The sequence below is a fragment of the Protopterus annectens genome, chromosome 2.part0, assembly GCF_019279795.1.
Source record: "Protopterus annectens isolate FY-2018-M chromosome 2.part0, PAN1.0, whole genome shotgun sequence".
Taxonomy (NCBI): domain Eukaryota; kingdom Metazoa; phylum Chordata; order Ceratodontiformes; family Protopteridae; genus Protopterus; species Protopterus annectens.
In genome coordinates, this window is record NC_056728.1 from 263,177,054 (window position 1) to 263,191,073 (window position 14,020).

Below are 14,020 nucleotides of genomic sequence, written 5' to 3' on the forward strand. Positions count from 1 at the left end.
AATGCAGACATATAATAAAAACACCAGTACCTTACATGTCTATTCCTACACCAGCACACAGGATACACATCAAATGGCATGCCACAGAGTTAGACTCTTATTTCTGTCTTTTGTCTTTACTGGGAGAAATACACAATAATCCCCTTGTCTAATCCATCCAGCTCCTCCTGAAAGAAGAGCCACTCACAAGAAGCTCATTTGTTGCCTTACTAACTGCCTCTCCCCAGTAACTGGTGTTCATTATTCCTGAACTCTAGCCATTGATGATAGCATAGAAATGCATCCCACCCTAATTTTTACTTTAGGCATCTATTTATCCATCTTACTACTTATCTACCTACCTGTCTATTTATTTTATAGCTAAGTAAGCTGGGCCAGGAGGGCTCTTTTTCATTATGGCCTCCTTACATACAAAACATAAATACAATAAACATGATTTATAACAGTAAATAACAACAGTACTAGACTAGCATAGAACAGATAACATTCAAGAAACAGTTACAGAATACTAGGGGTGTATCTGACTTTTTTAATGCTTGGGACTAATCCACGAACTGGTGCCCCATCTCCTCAACTCTTCATTTGAATTACAGGAAAAAAGAAAGGTCTACCACTCTACTAGGTAGCCAGATAAATGCTCCCCTCCCTTCTGCAATATGGTAGCCACTGGAGCTAACCGACCATACCTCTCAACCTCTTAGCATAAGAAATCTAGACAAAGCTTTAAATAGGGACATATTTTAAATATTGCTCTTATAAACTTACAAAGCTACTAGAATAATAGAATATATGTTAGCATGCATTTTCAGAAAGATATGAAGTCTGAATCTCATTATTCAATTAGTTCAATCCTCAATGATTTGCAAGAAAGTCATAAATTTTATGATGAACAGACCAAAAATATGAGGCAACATTCTTGAAGTTCTGTAAAAATCTGGACTTTTGATATGTGTGCCCACTCCTCCTCCTCAGCTGAGGAGCAATTAAGAAAAGAAATCTTGCTACAGTTGCTACAGTTTACACTGCAGAGGGAAATCTGGTTTAATTAAAAAAAGCAAGCAAATCTTTTTTCTTTTAAGTTGTAGCAAACTACTTGCTAAAAATGTAGCAAGCATTTGCTACAGTTTAGACCAACAGAGAGCACTACAATGCTCTGGTTTGACCACAAAAGCAATACCGTTTTTTAAAAGCTGGTATGCAATTATCATATCAACTAACAATTTCTGCAGGAGCGGTTGGCCCCTTTGCCCTGTCCTAGCTACACTTCTATAGAATACTGTTGTATATAAGCAGTTAAGGAGGTTATTAAGAGCTCATTCATCTCAGTATCTACTAATCTGTGTGTAAAAGTACTAGCATTATGTAGATGAGCTGTAGGAGCTGCATTCAGTTTGTTGACACATAAAATATCTCAAATTGTGTAGAGATGACTGAAAAGCAACTGGCAGTTTTAATGTAGCAACTAGGGTATTCCAGACTGTAGCCCATTATTGAAAAATACATTTGGCCAGATTCAATAAAGTCTACACTGTTTCCATCATGTGCACGTCACAGTAGCGCAGTGTTTTGGATTCAATAAGGGGCTCTACACATTGTGTAGAGCCACACACAGCCACACAAACAAGGTAAACACCATGACATTCAAATGACAACGTTAGCAGCTGAACTGTATGCTAATCAAACAATCCAAGGTAGAGGAGCTATTTGACAAGCTATTCCACGATGGAGGAGCTATTCGAGAAGCTATAAAGCAACCGTGTAGGCTCAGTGCTGGTTTTCCCTGTGAATTCCAAAACCTATTAGAAAACAACCACTGAAAGGAGTCCACGCAGAAACATTGTTAGGTGCTGCTGTTGCTTTAATTCATTTGTATGTGCAACTGCTGCTGCTACTAATAGACCAAGACGGATAAGAGTTTTCAGACCCCGGGTAACTTATAACAACCTCCATAATGTGGAACTGTCGAGAGCTACAGGGTGGGTAGAGATCCACTGTAGGAACTCTGGAACCTCTATCGTCCTCAACTCAGAGCCAGTGTAAACTGAGGGCAACCCATCCCCATCATACCTCTCAACCTCTTAGAGAAAAAAATCTGGGCAAAGTCATCAATAATGGAGGGACAAAGGCCCAAAAATAGGGACACTTTTTAAATATTGCTCTTACAAACTTAGAAAATTGATAAAATTACAGGTTTTACATTAGCATGAATTTTTCTGAAGGGTATGGTGTATAAAACTCAAATGTCTGTCATTATTTTCTGAATTTAGCCCTCAATGATTTGCCAGTAAAACACAATTTTATGAGAAACGGAACAAAAATATGAGGCAAAAATCTGGACATCCTGCAAAAATCTGTACAGCTGAGAGGTATGATGATTCCCAGTAGAGACAAAGGTATGTGTAACACTTAGAATCTTATCTACATGTACCTTTCAGAGACCAATGGGGGGCATGCTGGGGGTATCACAGGCATCAGCATCCATGATGCTCCATCAATTCTTGAATGCTATATTCCAACATGCTAGTGACCACATATGCTTTCCCTGTACTCCTGAGGATAGGGCCAGAAATATGCATGAATTCTACCATCTAGAATCTAGATTGCACACATGTAGAAATTAAGGCACCACCCATGGAACAGGGAAGGCTCTACATTAATAAAAATGGCTTCCTATTAACTGCAAAGTCATGTGTAATGCCAAGGGAATTATCGTGAATGTATGTGCTGGCAACCCAGGCAGTTACCACGACTCACATATCTGGCACACTTCCCAACTATATCAGATGTGCACTAGGGAGACTATCTCACAGGGTCATTTACTGGGGGATGCAAGTTATGCAGTGGAACTGTGGCTGATGACACCAATTAGAAATGCACACACACTTGCTGAAGAATGCCATAATAACACACACGCTCAAAACAGAAATATCATGGAGTGTGTGTTTGGGCTGCTGAAGTCACAGTTCCAGTGCCTAGATATATCTGGGGGAAGCCTGCAGTACAGTCCATGGATATGTACTGAAATATTCACAGTATGTGCCATGCTATACAACAACATCTTGAGACAACAGCTTCAGCAGGATCAACAAGGGGATGGAGCACACATCCCACCACCAATGGCAAGGTCACCACAGTCACATGTAGGTGAGGAGTCAGAGGGGGCAGCAGCAGCAGTTGCTCTGGGTGTAGGCAGACATAGGTGTGCTCAATATGTCCTCGCATTGGCTAAGAGACAATGCATACCACACTCACTCACCACCTTCCTCCTACGCACATACATATAGTAACATTGATAACAGGCAGGTGTCACAGCCTTGACCTCCCCATGTATTGGCTATGTAATGCTAGCATCAGAGTCAGCCCTGAACTAAAACTGTTGCAACTGCTGGATTTACAAGGTAAGTGTTGAACCTGGAGTATATTGTGCATATTATAAATAATATGAATGACTGGCATATCCTTGCATGTTGTTACTTGGTAGTGTAAGCAAGTAAAAGGTGGGAGATTTCTACAGAAATTACCTTAACATGTGGCATCCGAGACTTAGTTGACTTATATGTGTCCATTATTAAGAAGTAGGCCTCAGGCATCAAATATTCACACAGTCATACCTCTCAAAAATAGTGATGGTCACTGCATGCCCTCAGTTTAGCACCATAAGTTTGTACCAGAAAATCATTCAGGAGAGAAGTTTGAAAGCAATGATACACATTGCTGTTCTCAGATAAAACAGAAAAGGAAACAATTAAGTATTACCCACTGGAGAAACATAAAACAGTCTAGAGATCTGAAATATGAACAACAGGCTGGATGCAAAAAAGGAGAGTAACAAATGCAACATATTCTTGTTTGTGCCATAACAAAAATGCAGCTTTGCTATCCCACCCCTAAAAGAACAGGCAAGTGATACATTTTGCTAACAAATCATCTTTGAAATGCTAAAAATGCTATCAAATGAACTGTCCCTGAACCATGTCTACAGATTTAACATAGAATATTCTATGTTAAGATATTGCCAATCATTTATACCTGTGAAATGCCCTGACAAACATGCCATGCCATCAGTACACTTTTAACTAATGCATGCAGATAAAAGTGTAAAAGCTTTTGCTAATTTGCTAATATATATATATATATATATATATATATATATATATATATATATATACATACACACACACACACACACACACACACATATATATATATATATATATATATATATATGCATACATACATACATACATATAGGTGTACTTTAGATGATCAAAGTTTCAGAACATCCATCATCAGATCGTCGAAGACCAGATGATCAAAGTTCTGGAATGTTCTGAATGGAGATCTCCATACAGTGAGGAATGGGAAATGTTCTGTTCTCTTCACTGTAGTGCAATCTTTGGAGCTGGTATATTTAAGTAGCAGCAGATGTGAGGAGTGCAGGGGGGCTCACTCCCTACAAAAATGTAAAAGAAGACTTTTTTTCTTTTTAGATTTTTTTTTATGTTCAATGTTTCAGACCTTCAATCATCTAGTTTTTGATCATCTGATGATCAATGTTCTGAAACTTCGATCATTTGACGTAGACATATGTGTAAAACCATTAAACAGATTTTTTTAATTACATTTCAGCATATGCAGTATATGGCTGACAAAATGCAAGCATACCTTCTCAAGTTCAGTAATCCTATGTGCAGATATATCACAAAATAATAGCCTCTTTTCTGTGTTCTCCAGATAAACAAGTCTCCTCAACTTCAGTTTCCCTAGCTACATGGCTACCTTTTTATGGTGTAGAGTCAGGGCTATCAGCACAGTGAAGATGCAAATGATGTGCAACCTCATTAGAATTGCTGAGTCACAAATACTTGGCTCCATGTATCTGATGCAAAGTAGTGCAGGCACTCCCTCAAGGTTTGTTTTTAATGGATTGCAACTTTGAATGATTACTGGTAGGGAGAAGGAAAACACAACAGCAATGCAGACTGCCCTACATCCAGTGGGTGTATCAGGTTAGACTTATTTAGTGTTAGATGTAATTTTGTCAAGGTTGGAAATGTAAGTAAGCAGCACACAATTCGCAGGTTCTGTTCATTAACATCCAACCTCCCCTTCATTTGTTGGCAGCTGCATATTATATTATTGCCATTTAATATCATCACACATTTTAAGGGCAATGATACAGAATGGCTTACAGACTGCAGGTCTCAGATAATTGGTCAAATAAGATAAGAATGAGCAACAATCACAGAGGTAAGAAAGAGCTACATATTAACAAGCAATACTCATAACTGGTTGTGTGATCACTTAGTGTACTAAATCCAAAAATAATGTACCAATAACACTTGTATGGTTTCATATTATTGTAGATGATGTTGCAGTTGGTTGTATGCAGAATGATTTCAGTTCCTTGCTGCAAAGGTGTTTGCGAGGCAAAGAGGGATAAGGCACCCTTACTCTGTTTCGAAGGTTCATTAGAATGAGACTTCAAATCCAGATCTATGTAGAAACATATCATGCGAACTAACATTTTGTAGTGTGTATACCACAGACTGCTTTTCTTCATTTTAACTACTTTTCGTTTTTTTTTTTCTTTTTATTTATTTATTTTTTTTGGTGGGGGGGCAGTGTTTGTATGATGTGCTGCTTTGTACAAACAGACTTTGGAATAAGTGTGGAAGTGCACAAACTGGACTACTGGTCCACCCAGGAAGCAAACAGAACATCTGCAAATAGGGCGTCTGTAAAAGGGCAAAGGTCAAAAACAATACATTGTTGCAACTTATGTGTTCTATTGCACAACTGTGCTTAGCAGTGTTGTGTGGTGGTAAGCAAGGTTACCCAGCAACTGCAGCCATTGAACACCTGCAGACAGGACTCAAGACAGCCAATAATTGAAACTGGATACATTCAATTAATTCTGTTGGGTACCGTGCAAACCCACTAAGCAGCATTGTGCAGAGGTTAACAAAGACACCTTAAGAATGATTAGGAAATTAGAAAATGTTATGTAACTAGTCCTGTGGCAGCAGGTGTAAGTGTAGGGTTGGAGTACAGATTATCCTGGGTTCTAGTACAGGATGTGCAACCAATTTTTACTGTTGTGACAGTGCAGTTAATAGGAATGAACTGAAAAATAGACAAGTGTTATTTCAACATTCTTGTGACAACAGGTGTAAGTGTATAAATGCCATACATGTTTCTGGGTTCTAATACAGGATATTCCATAAACCTTTACTTGTTCTGTTCCCATTATATTCACTCTCACTTATAACACTTTAGATAGTGGAGCTGATATGAATTATATATATGAGGGATGAGATGCCATTATTGTGTTTTCAGGTGTATGACTGAAGGCATACTGCCTACTATATTTCTGTAAGTATAATTCTGCTATCTGGACTTACATAGGCTTCACAATTACATAAGACACATACACAACTGAATCTTTATCCAGTAACTTTGTCGGGTCACACACATACATGTGCAACAGCTCAAACTGTCACCAGTATTTATATATGATTCCAGACTATGTATGAGCAGCGCTTCTTCTGTGGAAAAGATGGAAAATCAATGTTGTAGAAGAAAATATTGCATCCATTATGCCCAGGTTTGAATCCCACAGTGTAAAAATGAATTTTCCTTAATGTATATAGGCAAAACAAATGTGTCAGGTCATTACATTTATGCCCCCAGTGCCTACCTGCAAACTTAACTCACTTAACAGTTAGCTTCCAATTTCCAATATAAATTTCCAGGATACAGCAGTAGACACCCCTCAAACTAAGGCCAAGTGTCAGATTAACCATTCATTTTCAATTATTTAATTCCTCCCTGCTTGGCACTGCTGTGCTCTGCTTAACAGCGTGCAAACACTGTTAGCATTGTTGCTCAGGTTTGCGCACTATCACTAAAAATGATAACTGGAATTGGCAGGAAAGTATCAGTTTCCACTGCTACTTCGGCTGGTAGACATGGTTGACATTAGAGAGGAAGGAGTTTAGGGCACAGTGATGAGGTGTCCAGGAGTCTAGGATATTTATTGGACTCCTGGTAAGGAACCACAATCAAAGGCTTCTGCAGGGGGACTATTCTGTATCTCAGTGCAAGTCTGAGGCATGGAATAGTGTGGCCCAGGCCGTATCCAGTGCCACTGGTATGCCACACACTTTAAACAGTGTAGGAATCATTTTAATGACCTACTCAGGCAAAAGAGGGATACGTTCAACCATTGGTTGAATGAGTTTGAGACTGCAGACATCCCACAGCTGCGTAAGTATGAAAATAAGAAAGTACTTGTAAGACTTATAAAGCTAAGTATAGACAAGACTGGTGTGCGTAATGCTCTTCTGTTCTTTTCTGTTCTTTCCCCAGCTCTCACCAAACATGAGTTCAATTGGCAGGCTCATGTTACTTGACTGGAGAGACTGAGGGAAGCAAGTGGTATGTATGCAGGAGAACAGAAGTATTATTGTTTTCTTAATACATGTATTATTTCTAAACACAAACCTTGCTCAGCTTCTACCGAAAATATTCATTACCTTTTCCTTCAGTTAGCTGCTGACTCTCTTGCTCTCCCTGTATCTATCTTAATCAACCACTCCATTTCAGAGTCCAAAGTCCCTTCCATATGGAAACAATTCTTCACTCTACCATTACATAAAGGAGTTAACTCCTCAGACATCAGTAATTTTATACCAATTGCCATCCTCTCTCCTCCCTCTAAAGTTCTAGAAAAATGCATACATAAACAAGTTATGCACTACCTACTCTTTGAAAATCTGCTTACACCTACTCAACATGGCTTTAGACCAAAGCATAGTACTACTACTACTACCCTACTATCATTCCTTAATACTATAGCCCTTGCCAGAGATAACAACAAACTTGTCTCCTGCCTATTCTTAGATCTCTCTAAAGCTTTTGACAGCATCTCTTACCCTCTCCTTCTGCACAAACTAACCAACCTTAACTTCTCCCCTGCTACTGTTGTATGGTTTTCCAGCTACCTCACTGACAGATCTCAAGCAGTGAAGTGGCAATCTGCACTCTCCCCTCCTCTCCCAGTTAAAATGGGTGTCCCTCAGGGATCCATCCTTGGTTCACTACTTTTCAACATCTTCACTAATCTTCCTTATTCTTCCTGTCCTCAATCATCACTGGTCCAATATGCTGATGACTCTACTGTCATCACTATTGCTGACTCTCCTTCTGAACTCATCTCTACAATACAGACTTCTTTTAACTCTGTAGAAAACTGGCTCTCTGATTACCAGCTTATCCTTAACCCAAAACAAACTAAGCTACTGCTTTTTCTTCCTAAAAACTACAACCACATTAAATCCACTTTCACAATCCCATCCCTCAATAACGCACACATCGAGGTGGAAACTAGCACTAAACTCCTTGGTGTCATCATTGACAACCAACTTAAACTCGATCTACACATTAACAACTGTATCAAGAAAACTCATCAAAAACTAGGGCTCCTCTACCGCAACAAAAAGTTTCTCACCAGTGAAGCTAAAGTGACTCTCTCTTATGCCTACCTCCTACCCAGTCTATTTTATGGCTCTCAAATTCTTACTTGCCTCAACTCCACACTCCTTGCCAAACTTGAATCTACCTACAACAAGATAGCCAAATTTGCAGCACATCAAACTTACAAGTCACATCATTGTCTCTCACTCAAACACCTTAACTGGCTTGAACTACCTCACCAGCTTCTTCTCACTCAACTCCAGATCATGCACTCCATCCTTTATCAGCCTTCTTACTGTCCTACCCTATCATCTGTCATCTCCCACTATTCACCTGCTGGATCCCTCCAGAGTGCTAACCTAGATCTGCTACAAATCCACAAACCTAAAACTAAGAAAGAATGTATTCTCTATAGATATAATCCTTCCAAGGCATGGAACAAACTCCCACTAGAGATCAGGTCACTCAAGCAACATAGTCAATTCAAGCTAGCCACTAAAGAATATCTGTTAAGCCAATGGACCTGCCTCTGTACCCACCCCCCTTAAACAGCTTATCAACCTTAATTGCACACCTCTATCTGCTCCCAGCCTATGTAACTTTCTTTAACTCTCTAGACCTTGTCTCACATTAACTTCTCTATCCCAAGCACATTACATAATTCTTATCTGCACAATGTAATATTTTACATCTGGTGACAAAACTATTGTCAGTCCTTCTGAATGATGTTGGATTCTAAATCTGACAGACATAATGATTAGTTTACTGTAGTAAATCCTAGTTTTTAAGTATATGTTGCTTTGAATATTTTCTGTAAACCAATTGTTTGTTTACTTATTACTTATTTTTGTAAATTATAATCAGTAGAACATGTGAAGCTTTTCTCCTCGGGCCTCCGCTTAAAAAGGGCTACTTAGCTCAGTCGGACAAACCCGGTCAACAAATGTAAAATAAATAAATAATAAATTGTAAATTTAAACATTAAAGATAGCTTTTTTGGTCTTTTAGAGTTGTATCAAATTGAGCATGCATATCCCAACTGTAAAAGCAAGTATCTATGCATTAGTTTTTAGTACAAACCAATTGTATGAGTCCAATATTAGACTATAGTCAGAGGTTGTAGGTTCAAATACTATGATTCACAACCATACAATATTGTTATTTCTTCAATAACATCTACATTAAATTAAAAACTCTATGACAGTGGCACAAATGCCCTGCTGTAAACTGCAGTCATATAACTGGAACATGCATATGTGCAGTATATGCACATTTCAATTATTATTTTTAGCAATCTGTAGTATAGTGTGTCTGTTAGGATGTATACATAAATGAAATGTAATACTTCAGATAAAAGAGTAGTAAAATTGTATTATAATCCATTGTATATCACTTATGATGGTACTAATTTTGTCTCTTTTTTTTTTCTCACCCCAAACCTTATCTCTCTTTTTTTTATTTTCTATTATGTGTATTAAAAATGTCTGCATGTCATCCATGTGTACCACGTCACTAAATGCTACAAAGCATGGAGAGGTAGGCCAGCCCAGTGGGTCAGCTAGCCCCCAATCCACTGCCTTCAGCACTGATGCCCTGTATGTCTGGGAGCCAACCTAGCAGCACTGCCTCTACTGCCGCTGCACTACCTGCACCCTCAGGTAGTACTGCTTTGTAAGCTGGTGCAATGGTACACTCCAGGAGCAGTGGCAGAGGTGGTAATTTCATCACCCATGGAAGATGCCAGGGTTTGTGTGTTGCACCCTTGTTGTATGCTTACACCAGATGGACAGGCTGCTCTCTCTTGTGATATGCAGGAGGAGAAGATATTAAGCACTCCAGCTGCCAGTGGAGTAAGGGAACAGTGATGACAGTCAAGTTGGTGAGGACTCAATTCTCACTGTCTCCATGCTTGATGGGCATGAGCCTGGGTGGTCTCCTCCCACACTCCAATCATTGTGTCCCCAAACCTTTTTTGTCCCTCACTTTCCCTGTCTCTTATCTTGTTTATCTTGTCTGTTTGCATTTGCTTCATCACCTACCCAACTTACCTGACCCAGACATACCTATATCCCTTACCCAGCAGTCCTCTCTTACTGAATTAAAAAAAATGGGCACCTGTCCCACAAAATCAAAATCTTCCCATACATAACTCTCCATTTTGCACACGTGTTTTCTTGAAACACTTGTGTCAGTCAATTGGCTCCACAACATAATCACATCATTGTCACCCCTCTCTCTGGAGGTGATGGTCCAAATTCAGCCAACATTACATAAATTATTCAATTCCTGCCCTTTTTTAAACAAAAAACATCTTTATTAAACCATTACTTACAACATAAGCAGTTGTACATTTATATAAATGAAAACAAACCACACTGACACAATCCTAGTTGAATGCATTTTACATCACAAACCACACTGACACACTCACAGTTTGAAGCATTATACATCACTTATAATCTACCCAATCATTTTCAGTCAAACATAACATAGCTCATTTAAGTGCTGCCTTCTTTTAAACCTCATTCCTCCCCTGTATGTATTGTTCCAACAATTCCCATTTTTCCAATGTAGTTTCCTCCTATCTTTTTAGTAACAATCTCAATTCCAGTTATGTTATCTGTTACTATATTCACTACTTCTAATATAGTTAGTTTAGATAAGTTATATACTATATAGCAATATATGTGAAGCATAATGTTTGTTAATTGTAACTTGTCAGTACAGTTTGATCACTTTTTTATAAATGTAAATGTGTCTATGTCAAAAGTGATAATTCAATAAAGGTGTTTAAAAAGAATATTCTGAACATATGATCAGTTTTTACTGTTGAAAAAATTGATAGCTATGATTCTTTCCTACCTCCATCCTGCACATTCCTGTATTGCTTTTCCTTTGTTCTTCTCCTTTGCTTGCTCCCCATTTCGCCAATTTCCTAGCTACCCCATTTTAACAACTATAATCTGGTCAAAAAAGAGAATCACACACAAGACACATAAGTAGCAGTAAATGCAATGGATCCCTTCAATTTTTGGGTTCTATGTTTGCATGGAGGTGTGCATTGTACACCAATGTACAGTGATGGTTAGCACCAGCAAAATACTGTGGTTACATTTGCCCAATGCCACTTAACCCTGCTGTGCTATACCAACACACAGCAACACATGTATTATAAAGAATTAATGTCATTGCATTATCACTGCTTATTTAAAAGTATTAGATATACCTGGATTTGAACCCAGTATCATCTGGACTCAAAAAGAAATGTGTCAATGCATTTACACCTGCTGCCGCAGAGTCAGTTAAGCAGCAAGTGTGTTTCATAGACTCAATACTAACTCTCAGACTTTAATTAATGCAGTTCGCATTTGCACACTGCTTAACTATACATAAACATAGAAAGTACTGGAAATGTGTGTCTCACATGCGAAAACACTTTGCCAGCCATTGCGAAAAACAAAACACTGCTCATCGCACTATGGAAAACTAAATATTATTATGTATTACTGCTGTTTACTATTCATTTCCTGTCTATAATATGATGTGGAAACATAACAAACTGAAGGCCCTATCTAACAATATGTCACATATTTACAATACAGCCATGTGTTGCCTCCCCCCAAGCACTGCAACCCTGGTGTCTCAGTACTTTTTTTACACATGTATCACATACACTACAGAAATTAACATCAAATGTGTGATATGCCATGCACATCAATCTGTTAACATGCAGAACTAGAACTACTGACTCATAAGCCTAAAAAGCCTTATCTGCAAGGTTAGGAAAGGAATCAGCATGGACCTTATCCACAGGGAGATAGTTGACATTCAACACACACTTGACTTGACCCACTTTGGTTTTGTCAGGGGTAGATCTTGTTTTTTAAACCTACTGGACTTCTTTGATACTGACCAAAAGATCCAGATGAGGGATAACAGGACATACTAAAAAACAAAACACAAACTGAACTTACTGCCCGAGCAAAAGAAAAATGACAAGGACAATGTACCTACTAAGGAAAACTTTAATGTGAGCACTTTTGTAGAGTATAATATCCCTAATTTATTTGACAAATAAGCAAAGAAAAGAACCATTTTAAAGCAAATCTGTCACATAACTTAGTCAGCTGACTTTTTATAAACTCTATTTTAAATTTTGTGTAAAAGCTTAGATTTTTTTTAAAAAACATGTTGAAAACACTAAAAGACTGAAATACTTTAAAAGCAGTGGGAATATGACTGAATATGTTAAATATAACAAATAAATAACAAAATATGTACATTTTTTACTTTAAATATTTTACACATTTTAAACAGGAATGAAATAACAAGATAAGCACAACCCTGTACACCTATGCATATATATATATATATATATATATATATATATATATATATATATATATATATATATATGTACATGTATTACTTTGCATATTTCATGGAACCAGCTTGTATTTTATCTCATAAATCTTTTAAATTTTAAAATACAAGTAATGGAACTAACACCATTAATGCCTGGTTGTTTAAAGGCATCTACTATTAATTGCCACAGTAGTTCCCACTGTTCTAATTTTAATGATTTGTGGCCCCCTCTCTCTGGTGCTTCTTTGTGATCAATGACTTTAAAAAGAAAAGAGTGTTCTGAATTTTTGTGTACATGTTTGGCCAAGGCATTATCAATCTGCCTATTCCTGATAGCATATAGATGTTCACACACCCTTTCCTTTAACTGCCTATCAATCCTCCCAATATAAAAACTGGGACATAATCTACACTTTGCCAAATATATAACACTCATGGAATTACAATTATATTTACACCTACAAGTGTATTTCATATTCCTGATTTGAAAGGAATTTCCTATTTTCATGAATCTGCAATAACAACAAGCCTCACAGTTAAACATGCCCCTCAATCTTGAAATAGTCCTATTCTTATATTCCAAAATATTTTTCAAATTCTCACCCCTTTTATATGTAACCAGTGGATAAGCTGATAATCTAGGACAGATGGTTTCATCCACATAAATTAAATTACAATTTTTATTCAAAATTTTTTTAATAATTAGGGTATTTTTACTGAATGGAGTTATAAAAGTCAATGAGAAATCAGTCTGCTGTTTGAAACCCGTTATGTTAACCATAAGGTTACCTTGATTGTGTTTATTCAAAATAGGTTTAAAGTGACCTGATTTTTTTTTGAGTTTCACTTCTGATAATAATTATTCCAATAACCTATTGGGGTAACCTCTCTTCAAAAATAGGTTTTTCAAAATTTTACATTCAGTTAAAAAATTGGAATTATTTGAAACCATTCAGGCTCCTCTAACTAATTGTCCTTTTACTATGGACCTCTTTTGGTGTATGGAGTGGGAACTAGAATAATGTAGGAAATAATTGGAATACATTTCTTTCCTAAATATAGTAGCTGCATAGGCCTGTTGTAGTCTATCCTTACTTAAAATAACTTCTAAGTAAGGTATCTTTTCCTGATTGAATTCACTTGTAAAGTTCAAAAGTTCTGTAGTGTTGTTGAAATA

General features: G+C 37.5%; 1 protein-coding gene across 1 annotated transcript in view; it reads right to left on the bottom strand.

The window, feature by feature from the left end:
• The window catches only part of LOX (lysyl oxidase), a 418,783-nt gene that overhangs the window by 249,426 nt on the left and 155,337 nt on the right, over positions 1-14,020 (bottom strand). The gene's annotated exons all lie outside the window — the stretch shown is intronic.